The sequence below is a fragment of the Macaca mulatta genome, chromosome 16 (assembly GCF_049350105.2).
Source record: "Macaca mulatta isolate MMU2019108-1 chromosome 16, T2T-MMU8v2.0, whole genome shotgun sequence".
Taxonomy (NCBI): Eukaryota; Metazoa; Chordata; class Mammalia; order Primates; family Cercopithecidae; genus Macaca; species Macaca mulatta.
Genome location: NC_133421.1, coordinates 91,712,536 through 91,723,691, shown reverse-complemented (window position 1 = coordinate 91,723,691; position 11,156 = coordinate 91,712,536). Strand labels below are relative to the sequence as shown.

The following is an 11,156-nucleotide window of genomic DNA, read 5'->3' as shown; positions in this document are numbered from 1 at the left end:
TCTTATACCGGTCTTTACTTTAATCTCTTTATCCTGTTATCTTCATAAGCTGAGAATGTATGTCACCTTAGGACTGCTATTGTGTTAACCATACAAATTGATTGTAAAACATGTGTGTTTGAACAATATGAACTCAGTGCACCTTGAAAAAAACAGAATAACAGCGATTTTCAGGGAACAAGGGAAGACAGCCATAAGGTCTGCCTGTGGGGTCAGGCAGAATAGAGCCATATTCTTCTTCTTGCAGAGAGCCTATGAACGGACGTACAAGTAAGGAAGATATTGCTAAATTGTTTTCCTAGCAAGGAATATTAATAATTAAGACCCTGGCCAGGTGTGGTGGCTCAAGCCTGTGATCCCAGCACTTTGGGAGGCCGAGACGGGTGGATCACGAGGTCAAGAGATCAAGACCATCCTGGCTAACATGGTGAAACTCCATCTCTACTAAAAAATACAAAAAACTAGCTGGGCGAGGTGGCCGGCGCCTGTAGTCCCAGCTACTCGGGAGGCTGAGGCAGGAGAATGGCCTGAACCCGGGAGGCGGAGCTTGCAGTGAGCCAAGATGGCGCCACTGCACTCCAGCCTGGGCGACAGAGCGAGATTCCATCTCAAAAAAAAATAAATAAATAAAATAAAATAAGAATAATAATTAAGACCCTGGGAAAGGAATGCATTCCTGGGGGGAGGGCAATAAACGGCCGCTCTGGGAGTGTCTATCTTATGCGGTTGAGATAAGGACTGAAATACGCCCTGGCCTCCTGCAGTATCCTCAGGCTCACTAGGATTGGGAAATTCCAGCCTGGTAAGTTTTTGGTCAGACCGGTTCTCTGCTCTTGAACCCTGTTTTCTAAGATGTTTATCAAAACAATACATGTACCACTGAACATAGACCCTTATCAGGAGTTTCTGATTTTGCCCTGGTCCTGTTTCCTCAGAAGCATGTGATCTTTGTTTTCTTTTTTTCCCTTTGAAGCGTGTGATCTTTGTGACCTCCTCCCTGTTCTTACACCCCTTCTCCTTTTAAAATCCTTGATAAAAACCTGCTGGTTTTGTGGCTCAGGTGAGCATCATGTTCCTACCCATATGTGATGTCACCCCTGGAGACCCAGCTGTAAAATTCTTCTCTTTGTGTTCTTTCTCTTTATTTCTCAGTTGGCCGACACTTATGAAAATAGAACTGGGCCGGGTGCGGTGGCTCAAGCCTGTAATCCCAGCACTTTGGGAGGCCGAGACAGGTGGATCATGAGGTCAGGAGTTCAAGACCATCCTGGCTAACACGGTGAAACCCCGTCTCTACTAGAAAATACAAAAAACTAGCTGGACGAGGTGACGGGTGCCTGTAGTCCCAGCTACTCGGGAGGCTGAGGCAGGAGAATGGCGTAAACCCAGGAGGCGGAGCTTGCAGTGAGCTGAGATCCGGCCACTGCACTCCAGCCTGGGCAACAGAGTGAGACTCCGTTTCAAAAAAAAAAAAAAAAGAAAGAAAATAGAACTTACATTGAAATATTGGGGGTGGGTTCCTCTGATACCTGGCCAGGCTCCATTTTGCAAGAGTTAAACCTCAGTGTGGCTACGCAGGGCCAGAGTCACAGTCCATGCCTCCTCCCCATGTCATCCACTGCTCTACCCCCAGCTGATGGGGAAGCTAGATTTCCCCTTCCAGTAGAAGCTGTTACAGGGTAATATTTCTGTTCAGACCAAAAAAAAAAAAAAAAGGAAAGACACCAAAATTCTACTGCCCTGTCCCTCTCCCCCTACCTGCCACAGTACTGCACGCATACATGCACACATGCAATCTAATTTTTCTTTCTTTTCCAGAACCCAGGATGGAGCTTCTGGCTGGCAGGCCTAGGGAGTGGGTGAGAAGGGCTACCTCTTGAGGGGAATGGTTCTGCCCTGCTCACCTCCCGGTGCCCCTTCCAGGTCACCTGGCCCCACATGCCAGCCTAGACCTATAAACCTGCACATCTTCTCTTCACTGCAGGACCAGGCTGGGAGTCAGCACCACGCAGCTGAAATTCAGCAGCCTTCTGGCCCTGGTGACTGGGGCAGGGGAAGGTGGGTGTGAGCAGGAGAGGTAGAGGTGCAGGAGGTGCTGGCTGGGAGAGCAAGGTGGCCGGGCTGCAAGATTCACAGAGGCCTGGTGCAGGCCCTGAGTCCCACTGGTCAGGCTCCCACCAGCAGCTGAACTCACTGCAGACCCTGGGCCCTGGCCCTGAGCTGCTCTCCACCTGGCTGGCACAGGACACCCACTGGGACAGGACACCAGCCCCTCCGTGGTCAACATAAGACCCCCAAGAGGGGAGTGAGCTTGTCTTTTCCCCAGGCCAACCCCCAGACCCAGAGTGCACAGTCAGGCCTCCTCCCTGGGTCCAGTGGGAGGGGCTGCCCTCGGGGGCCTCCCTAGTCCTGCTACTGGTCAGCTGGGTGTCAGATTCGGGCTCTGCCCACTGTTGGGCCTCCAGCCCCTCACTGGTCATTTCTGGGCAGCAGAGGCCGCAGCTCCCACTCCTGCCTGCTTCCCTGACCCCAGCCTTGACCACACATGCAGAGCCATTTACCCACCGAGTCCCCCAACACTGCCAGGGACAGGGTGGAACCCTGCAAAGGCCTTGCATACCTTGGGAGCTAGAGTGGGGGCTGTGAGCTGCACCAGCACTGACCTGGTTGGCCTCCCCAAGGAGATGAGGCATGCAGCTTGGTGTGGCCTGTGCCTGCACCCACCACTCTCAGGGATGCATCACCCGCCTGGCAGGCCACCCCCCAGGCCACTGCCCAGCATCCCACAGCGTTGCGGGTTAGATCCCATGTGCGTGGATCTGGGTCACTGGGAGACCGCTGAGCAGGTGCTGGTCTGCGTGGGCCCCATAGACCTGCTGGTGAACAGTGGTGCTGTGGCCCTGCTGCAGCCCTTCCCGGAGGTTACCTAGGAGGCCTGTGACAAGTGGGAAACAGGGACAACAGTCAGGCAGGGGAGCTGCTGAGGATGGGCCGGTGGAGGTGGCCGTGGTCACTCTCTCCTGCCAGGTCCTTCAGTATGAATCTGTGCTCTGCACCCCAGGTGTCCCAGGTGAGCCAGTGAGAGGGGGAGGCCCATCGCTGAGTGGGCCGGGTAGGAGTGGGGGGGTGGGGTGGGGTCAGTTGTCCCCCACTCTGCTTTCAGATCATAGTCTGGGGCCTTACGGACCACGGAGTGCCCAGCTCCATGGTCAAAATCTCCATCGTGGCCCATGTTGCCTTTCCAACCCCATCACCTACAGTGAGTCCCTCTGCCCACCTGCACACTGAGTCCATCAAGCAGGCCCCTGGCTCTGCAGATGGTCTTCCCTGGAAGGAGGGCACAGTCCCTAAAGGTCCTCAGTGTTGTCCTCAGCAGGCTCCACCAGAGGTGCAGAGCCCATGCTGACAAAAGCCATGGCCACCAAGCCGGGGTCACACAAGGTGGTTGTGGGGGTGGGGCTGGGGACCAGGCCTTAGGGGTGCAAAGCAGGTGCTGGGAGGCAGGGCTGGGGGCTGGTGATGAGAATGGGGAGAACGGAGACCACACAAGGCTCTAGGCAGAGGGGATGGGAATTGGCCGAACACAAGAAGTACCCTCAGGCCTGGGGGTGCCCAGGGACTGTGGGGACAGGGGGCTGGTGCACAGGCTGAGGCCACCACCTCTGGCTCCACTCCCAGATCCAGGTGATTCCCTGAGCTCCATGGTGGTGCTGACAGCCAGGCACCAGAAAGAACCAGAAAGTCCCATCCCAGCTCTGCTGGAAGATGAGTACCAACCACTGAGGAAGACTGCAGGTCAGCGTCACCTTGTCAGTGGGGCGACCTGGGGAGCCTAGTCCAACTGCCCTGACAGGCCGCTGCCTCCACAAAGGTGGAGGATTTGTTCCCCAGCATCCTTTTCTTGCTCAGGGACTGCAGCGCCTCCCCAGCAACTCGGACACCCTCATAGACACCAGGTACCCAGTCATCTAGAGCAGCCAGGGGCTCCTGCCCTGACCCCGCCCCAAGCTAAGGCCTGCCACGACAGGGTCGGTGTCCCACCCACACCAGGTTCATGACCCCGCCCCTGCCGTGCTACCACTCAAGCTCCCGCCCCACCCACACCCTGCCTCCTCCTGACCCCCCACAACCAGCCCATTCACGTGCCCCACCCTGGCCCCGCCCTCGCTCAGGCCCCACCCCTCCTTGCCCGGACCTCACTCTTGATCAGTCCCCAGTCCCACCCCAGCCTCACCTCCTCCTGACTCACCCCCACGCCACGCCTTCTGCATGCCCACAACCCACACTCTGCCTCCCCCAGCTCAGACCCATCAGGCCCACTAACCCTCCCCGCTTGTGCCCAGGCTCCAGACACACCACGGTCATGCTCCTGTCCCGCCCTTGGGTCCCCACCCGGCCTGTGCCAGGCCCTCCTCCCACGACCCCACTCAGTAGTCACCTGCAGCGCATCCGTCATGCCCCTACTTATCCCAGACTCTGCCCCTAACAGGCCTGCTAACTCCCCGCCCCACTGCCATCCTCACCACGCCCTTCCCAGGCCACGCCTGCTCCAGCACCTCCACGGCCTCTACACCTGCCCCGCTCGCCCAGGCCTGGGTCAGACCCACCGCCCCACTGCGCTCCCCCACGTCCACGTCAGGGGCTATGGTGACACCACCTTTGTCTCCCCCACCCACCGTGTCCCCCCTGGGTTGGTGTGGATGGGTTTTAATAAATGGAAGCCTTTCTCTCTGGACCAGCACAGACCAGGATTCTGGGCTTAGCTGCCATGAGGCTAAGAACAGGAGAAACAGGGACTGTTGCAGGAAGTCAGGGACCCCGAACGGAGGGACCGGCTGGAGCCACGACAGAGGAACATAAATTGCGAAGATTTCTTTTTAATGTGGACATGTATCAGTTCCCAAATAATACTTTTATAATTTCTTATGCTTAATTTGGGGAACTGATAAATGTCAGTTTTTTGTTTGTCCGGGAACATCGGCAGACTCACGTCTAAAGAGTTGAGCTCCCCGAAAAAGACATTCTTGGCCTTTTTAAAGGCTTACAACTTTAAGGGGTCCACGCGAAAGGGTCGTGATAAATCATGCAAGCGAGGGAAACGTGACTGGGGGCTACCTGCATCAGCTAACAGAACAAAAAGTTTTACAATGCTTTTTTTCATACAGTGTCTGGAATTTACAGATAACACAAGTAGTTTAGGTTGGGGTTGATGTTATTATTATTACTTTTTTTAACTCCTAGGGCCGGGTGGTGGTGTCAAGGTTGTCTGGCTATTTATCTTACTTTTGTTTCTTTCTCTCTTTCCTCCTGTCTTGTGAACCAGGCAAGGTCGGGGGAGGAGGGCAGCAGGAGTAGTAGTGGTCTCCTTCCTTAGGATCAGTTACAGATGTGTGTGTGCACCTGCACACACTGGGCCTCCATGTAAAAGCTACTTTGTTCTGTGGGTCATGGTAGGAAAGTCTAGAACTACTGCCCTGAGGACCTTCTGTGGCCATGAGTATGGAATTGGTGACTGTAGGGCCTTTGCATTATCTGGGGCTTTGGGCCCGGAGAGGTGGACAGGTTGGAGTCAAGGGTGGCCAGGAACAGCAGGAGGCAAGGTCCTGGTTTGTTCTGGAGGACAGCCAAGTGCATTGTCCCCATCAGACCTGGCACTGCGGCCAGTCCAACACCCCTTGACTGCCCTGTAAACTCTGCTTTCTGCCCCTACCCTTGGAGCCTGCTCTCTGCCTGCCAGCAGCCAAGGGAAGGACACTCAACCTGTCCTTCCTGGAAGGCCCATCTGCTTAGACCCCTCCAGTGGCCTGCACATACCCCCAGGAGAGTGGCCCAGGCCTCACTGGTCCTGAGATCTGTGGCTCAAGACTTGCGCCCTATGAGTCCTGCTGGCTGGTCAGAAGCACCCTTGGCATCCCCCACCCCCACCCTGTGCCCTGTACCCTCCCAACCACTGCCTGGAGGGCCCGATCCTGGCCCCTAGCCCTCTGCCCTCTTGCCCAGCATTGGGCCCTGTGCCCGTCCACCTCAGGCCTATAGCTCCCTAGATGGTATGGCGACGCCAGGGCCTGGCCGAGGCAAGCACAGCTGAAAACTTCAGGGCCTGCAAGACCCTCAGGCCAGGCCTGGGCTGCAGGGCTGTTGAGCCCAGATTCAGTCCAGGGGTTCTCTTTCAGCAGAACTGGGAGCTGGACCTCCAACTTGGGCAGCCTGTTGCGGGTGGCCTTGAGTGAGAGACGCACCCAGAAGTCGCTGTGCGTTCTCTGGGGGAGGATAAGCCAGATTTGCTGCAACACAACGCTACCTCTGCAGTTCCAGCGGAACTCTCAGCCCCACCTTCCCTACGGAGGGCCTCAGGTCCAGGATGCGCCCCTCATTTTTCTGAACAGGCCGGTTCAGAGCCGGTGAGCTGGGCTGAAGGACAGGGCCAGAGTTGCAGGGGAGAGGAGTGCAGGCTGTTGTCTGTCCTCCGCCCATGACTGGCTGGGTGTGGAGAGAAGGGCCATGGACAGCAGGATTCTCCTTGCAGAAGAGTTGCTGCCCTGTGGTCCTCAGGTGCGGTCTGCGGTGGAGTGGGCTGGCATCAGGGTCTGCAGGCTCAATCGCCTCATGCAGGGTGAAAGGTGTGCCCACGGTCCCCTATCGGGGGAACTCACCCCCAGTATTTCAATGAATGTTCTTTCTATTTTCCATAAGTGTCAGCCGGCTGAGAAATAAAGAGAAAGAGTACAAAGAGAGGAATTTTACAGCTGGGCTGCCAGGGATGACATCACATATCAGTAGGACTGTGATGCCCACCCGAGCCTCAAAACCAGCAACCTTTTATTAAGGGTTTGAAAAGGGGAAGGGGTGTAAGCACAGGGAGTAGGTACAAAGATCACATGCTTAAAAGGGCAAAAAACAGAACTACTGATAAGCGTCCAACAAAGATCAGAAGGCAAAGGGCAAACAGAATTACTGATAAGGGTCTATGTTTAGCAGTGCACGTATTGTCTTGCTTAGCATCTTAAACAACAGAAAACAGGGTTCGAGAGCAGAGAATCGGTCTGACCACAAATTTACCAGGGCAGAGTTTTTCTCCACCCTAATAAGCCTGAGGGTACTGTAGGAGACCAAGGTGTAGCTCAGTCCTTATCTCAACTGCATAAGACAGACATTCCCAGAGCAGACATTTATAGACCTCCCCCCAGGAATGCATTCCTTTCCCAGGGTATTAATATTCCTTGCTAGGAAAAGAATTTAGTAATATCTTCCCTACTTACACATCCCTTCATAGGCTGTCTGCAAGAAGAAAAATATGGCTATTTTTGCCTCACCCCGCAGGCAGTCAGACCTTATGGTTGTCTTCCCTTGTTCCCTAAAAATCGCTGTTATTCTGTTCTTTTTAAGGTGCACTGATTTCATATTGTCCAAACACATGTTTTACAATCAATTTGTACAGTTAACACAATTATCATAGTGGTCCTGAGGTGATGTACATCCTCAACTTATGAAGATAACAGGATTAAGAGATTAAAGTAAGACAGGCATTAAGGAAGGAGACCACTGCTACTCCTGCTGCCCTCCTCCCCGCAACCTTGCCTAGTTCACAAGACAGGAGGAAAGAGAGAAAGAAACAAAAATAAGATAAAGAGCCAGACAACCTTGGCACCACCACTCGGCCCTAGGAGTTAAAATAAAAGTAGTAATAACAACATCAACCCCTGACCTAAACTACTTGTGTTGTCTGTAAATTCCAGACACTATGAAAAAAAGCACTGTAAAACTTTATGTTCTGTTAGCTGATGCATGTAGCCCCCAGTCACGTTTCCCACGCTTGCTGGATTTATCACGACCCTTTCATGTGGACCCCTTAAAGTTGTAAGCCTTTAAAAAGGCCAAGTATTTCTTTTTCAGAGAGCTCAGCTCTTTTTTTTTTTTTTTTTGAGACGGAGTCTCGCTCTGTTGCCCAGGCTGGAGTGCAGTGGCGCAATCTCGGCTCACTACAAGCTCCGCCTCCCGGGTTCACGCCATTCTCCGGCCTCAGCCTCCCGAGTAGCTGGGACTACAGGCGCCCGCCACTGCGCCCGGCTAATTTTTTCTATTTTTAGTAGAGACGGGGTTTCACCATGGTCTCGATCTCCTGACCTTGTGATCCGCCCGCCTCGGCCTTCCAAAGTGCTGGGATTACAGGCGTGAGCCACCGCGCCCGGCCAAGAGCTCAGCTCTTAAGACATGAGTCTGCCGACACTCCCGGACGAAGAAAAAACCTCTTCCTTCTTTATCCGGTGTCTCAGGAGCTTTGTTTGTGGCTCATCCTACTACATTTATTGGTTCCCTGACCGGGAATCGAGGTGATTAATGGATGGTCGAGGCAGCCCCTTAGGCAGCTTATGCCTACCCTGTAGAGCATCCCTGAGGGGGACTCTGGCCAGCTTGAGCGATGCAGATCCTGAGAGCACTCCCGGGTAGGCATTTGCCCCGGTGGGACGCCTCCTCAGAGCAGTGCACAGCAGGTCCCCATGGAGGATCCACACAGTGGCTGAACACCGGGAAGGAACCGGCACTTTAAGTCCAGACATCTGAAACTTAGTAAGACTGGTCTTTGGAACTTGCCCACTCCATTTGAGTGGAAGCGTGACCTGATCACCCATGGGGTGCCTGTACCAGCACTTTGGTTCTTGTTTTTGACTTGACTTGAATTAATTGCTTGATACTTTGGTTTTAGTGTTGATTTTGACTTGACTTGAATTGCTTGATAAGCAGGCGTGCCTTTATTGGCACTTTGGTTTTGGTTCTGATTTTGACTTGGTTTAAATTGCTTGACGAACAGGGGTGCCTTTAACAACACTTTGGTTTTAGTTTTGATTTTGATTTAGTGTGAATTAGACGAGTGAGTGACCTTTTACCCTTTCCTTCTTGTAGTGTGAATGTTGTTTTGTCTCGAAAGAAAAATAGGTCAGACACAAAGTAAGCCCACTCCGCTAGGAACTGTGTTTAAAAAAAAAAAAAATCAAGAAAAGAAAAATAAAAGGAAAGCCATCAAATCACCAAAACTTACTCTATTAAAATGAATGTTACAGAACCTTAAGAAAGGTTTTGCAGGAGATTATAGAGTTAACTCTCTAGGGGTTAAAAACTCTGTGTGAATTAGAATTGCCCTCTGTTGGTGTTGGACGGCCCACCAAAGGAACTATAGACAGAGAACAATTGGCCATGTATTTAAGGTGGTGACAGGGGTCGGAGAACAGCTAGTGTACCTAGATCAAATTCCTTTATATTGACTCATGGTTAAATATAATATAGACAAAATCAGCATAAATTTAGCCCTGTTTAACAGCTTATTGCAGAAAAGCCAAAAGTAAAAGTAAGAGCAGCTTCACCAGCAGACACAGAGTTAAACAAGGAGTCCCAGAAACAGCAAGAGAAGCCAGTTTTGCAGAAACCGCCAGAGATAACATAAATTATTTCTCCATATGTCCCAGCTTACCCCGCTTTACCGAGGCCAACAGCCCCCTCAGAAACTAGATTCAGGAGCTAACATGCCCCAGGTCTCACCTCGAAGAAGAGGATCGGAGCCTCGAGAAGCCAAGGAAGGAAGTCAAGACAGTCAAGTGCCCGTCTCAGATCTGGTCTTGCTCGAGCTATGCAAATGCCTCTCAGGGAGACACGAGGACCTGTCTATTATAATGACCAGGCCCACATCCGGAGGGGCAACAGACTTTCATCTATCAGCACTTTTCAACCATTGATCTACTAAACTGGAAACACCCTGAACCTGCCGCCTTGCTCCCGGCAGCTAGAGCCCTGTCGAGCACGACTGTGTAGAGGTGTTGGACTCCAGTTTACTCCAGCAGACCTGGCCTCCGGGACCAGCCTTGGGCATCAGTAGATCAGGAGCTATTCGTGGACGGGAACAGCTTCATCAACCCACAAGGAGAGAGATGTGCAGAGCATGCGGTGGTGACCCTGGACACTGTCGTTAAGCTGAGCTAATTGCTTTAATTCGGGCCTTAGAACTCAGTGAAGGTAGGACTGTAAACATCTACACTGACTTTCATTATAATGCCTGTTTAACCCTCCAGGTGAATGAAAAATTACATAAAGAAAAGAGCCTGTTAAACTCTAGGAAAAAGGGAAAAAAGACCCAGAGAATGCAATTCAGCTTCAGCGTTTGCAGAGGTACTGAGAAGCACTTCTGCAGAGGCTAAGAGTTGGTAGAAAAAAGCAAGTAATATAAAAAAAGATTTCAGGAATGCTTCAAGGAGCTGACAAGAGCCTGAGTCAGTTTTATAAGAGACTCTATAAAGCATTCTGGCTTTACACCCCATTTAACCCTGAGGCTGCTGAAAATCAGTATATAGTAAATACTTCATTTGTAAAGCAAGCCCAGGGTAACATCAAGCAGACGCTGCAGGCACAAATACCACCTAGTCTAGAAAAGTGGCCACCAAGGTGTATGTTAACTGTGACCAAGGAACAAAACTAGGAAAGAGCAAAAGAAAAGGAAAGACTAAGAGTAAGTGTAAAAAAGAATAATTAGCAATGTGAGAGGACGTGGACGTGGATGTAGATATGAAAGAAGTCAAGTTAGGCAAGGATTCAAGAGCCGGACAAGGCTAGAGAGAGATTAATGGGCAAGATGCAAAAAGAAAGGACACTAGAAAGGTAAATATTCAAAAGGCAATAAAGGAAATGGCCAAGGCTGCAAGACAAAGAGGCCATCGGCCACGGGCTGCCGCACTTTGGAGGAACCAAATACCAATTTGATCAGACTGACAGGAGCTGAAGAATGTAAAGACTAGGGCAGACCCGGCACCTTCTCATTAGGCTCCCAGGAGCCCATGGTCACATTAGAAGTTAAAAGCGGCAAGATTCTGCCATGCATTCCAGTTTCTCACTGAAGGCTGAGCCACTAAATAGAGTTACAAAGGGGGCATGGAGGGAGAAGAACCCCTCCTCTAAGAAACTTGGCCGGGCGCGGTGGCTCAAGCCTGTAATCCCAGCACTTTGGGAGGCCGAGACGGGCGGATCACGAGGTCAGGAGATCAAGACCATCCTGGCTAACACGGTGAAACCCCGTCTCTACTAAAAAATACAAAAAACTAGCCGGGCGAGGTGGCGGGCGCCTGTAGTCCCAGCTACTCGGGAGGCTGAGGCCAGAGAATGGCGTGAACCCG

General features: G+C 52.1%; 1 long non-coding RNA gene across 1 annotated transcript; it reads right to left on the bottom strand.

The window, feature by feature from the left end:
• Positions 1 to 4,861: 4,861 nt before the first annotated feature.
• On the bottom strand, positions 4,862 to 9,674 carry LOC144336068 (uncharacterized). The gene is made up of 3 exons (XR_013407489.1): positions 9,535 to 9,674; positions 5,754 to 6,703; positions 4,862 to 5,693 (listed from the first exon to the last, which is right to left on the bottom strand). It is a non-coding gene; the product is annotated as an uncharacterized LOC144336068 (long non-coding RNA).
• Positions 9,675 to 11,156: the final 1,482 nt, after the last annotated feature.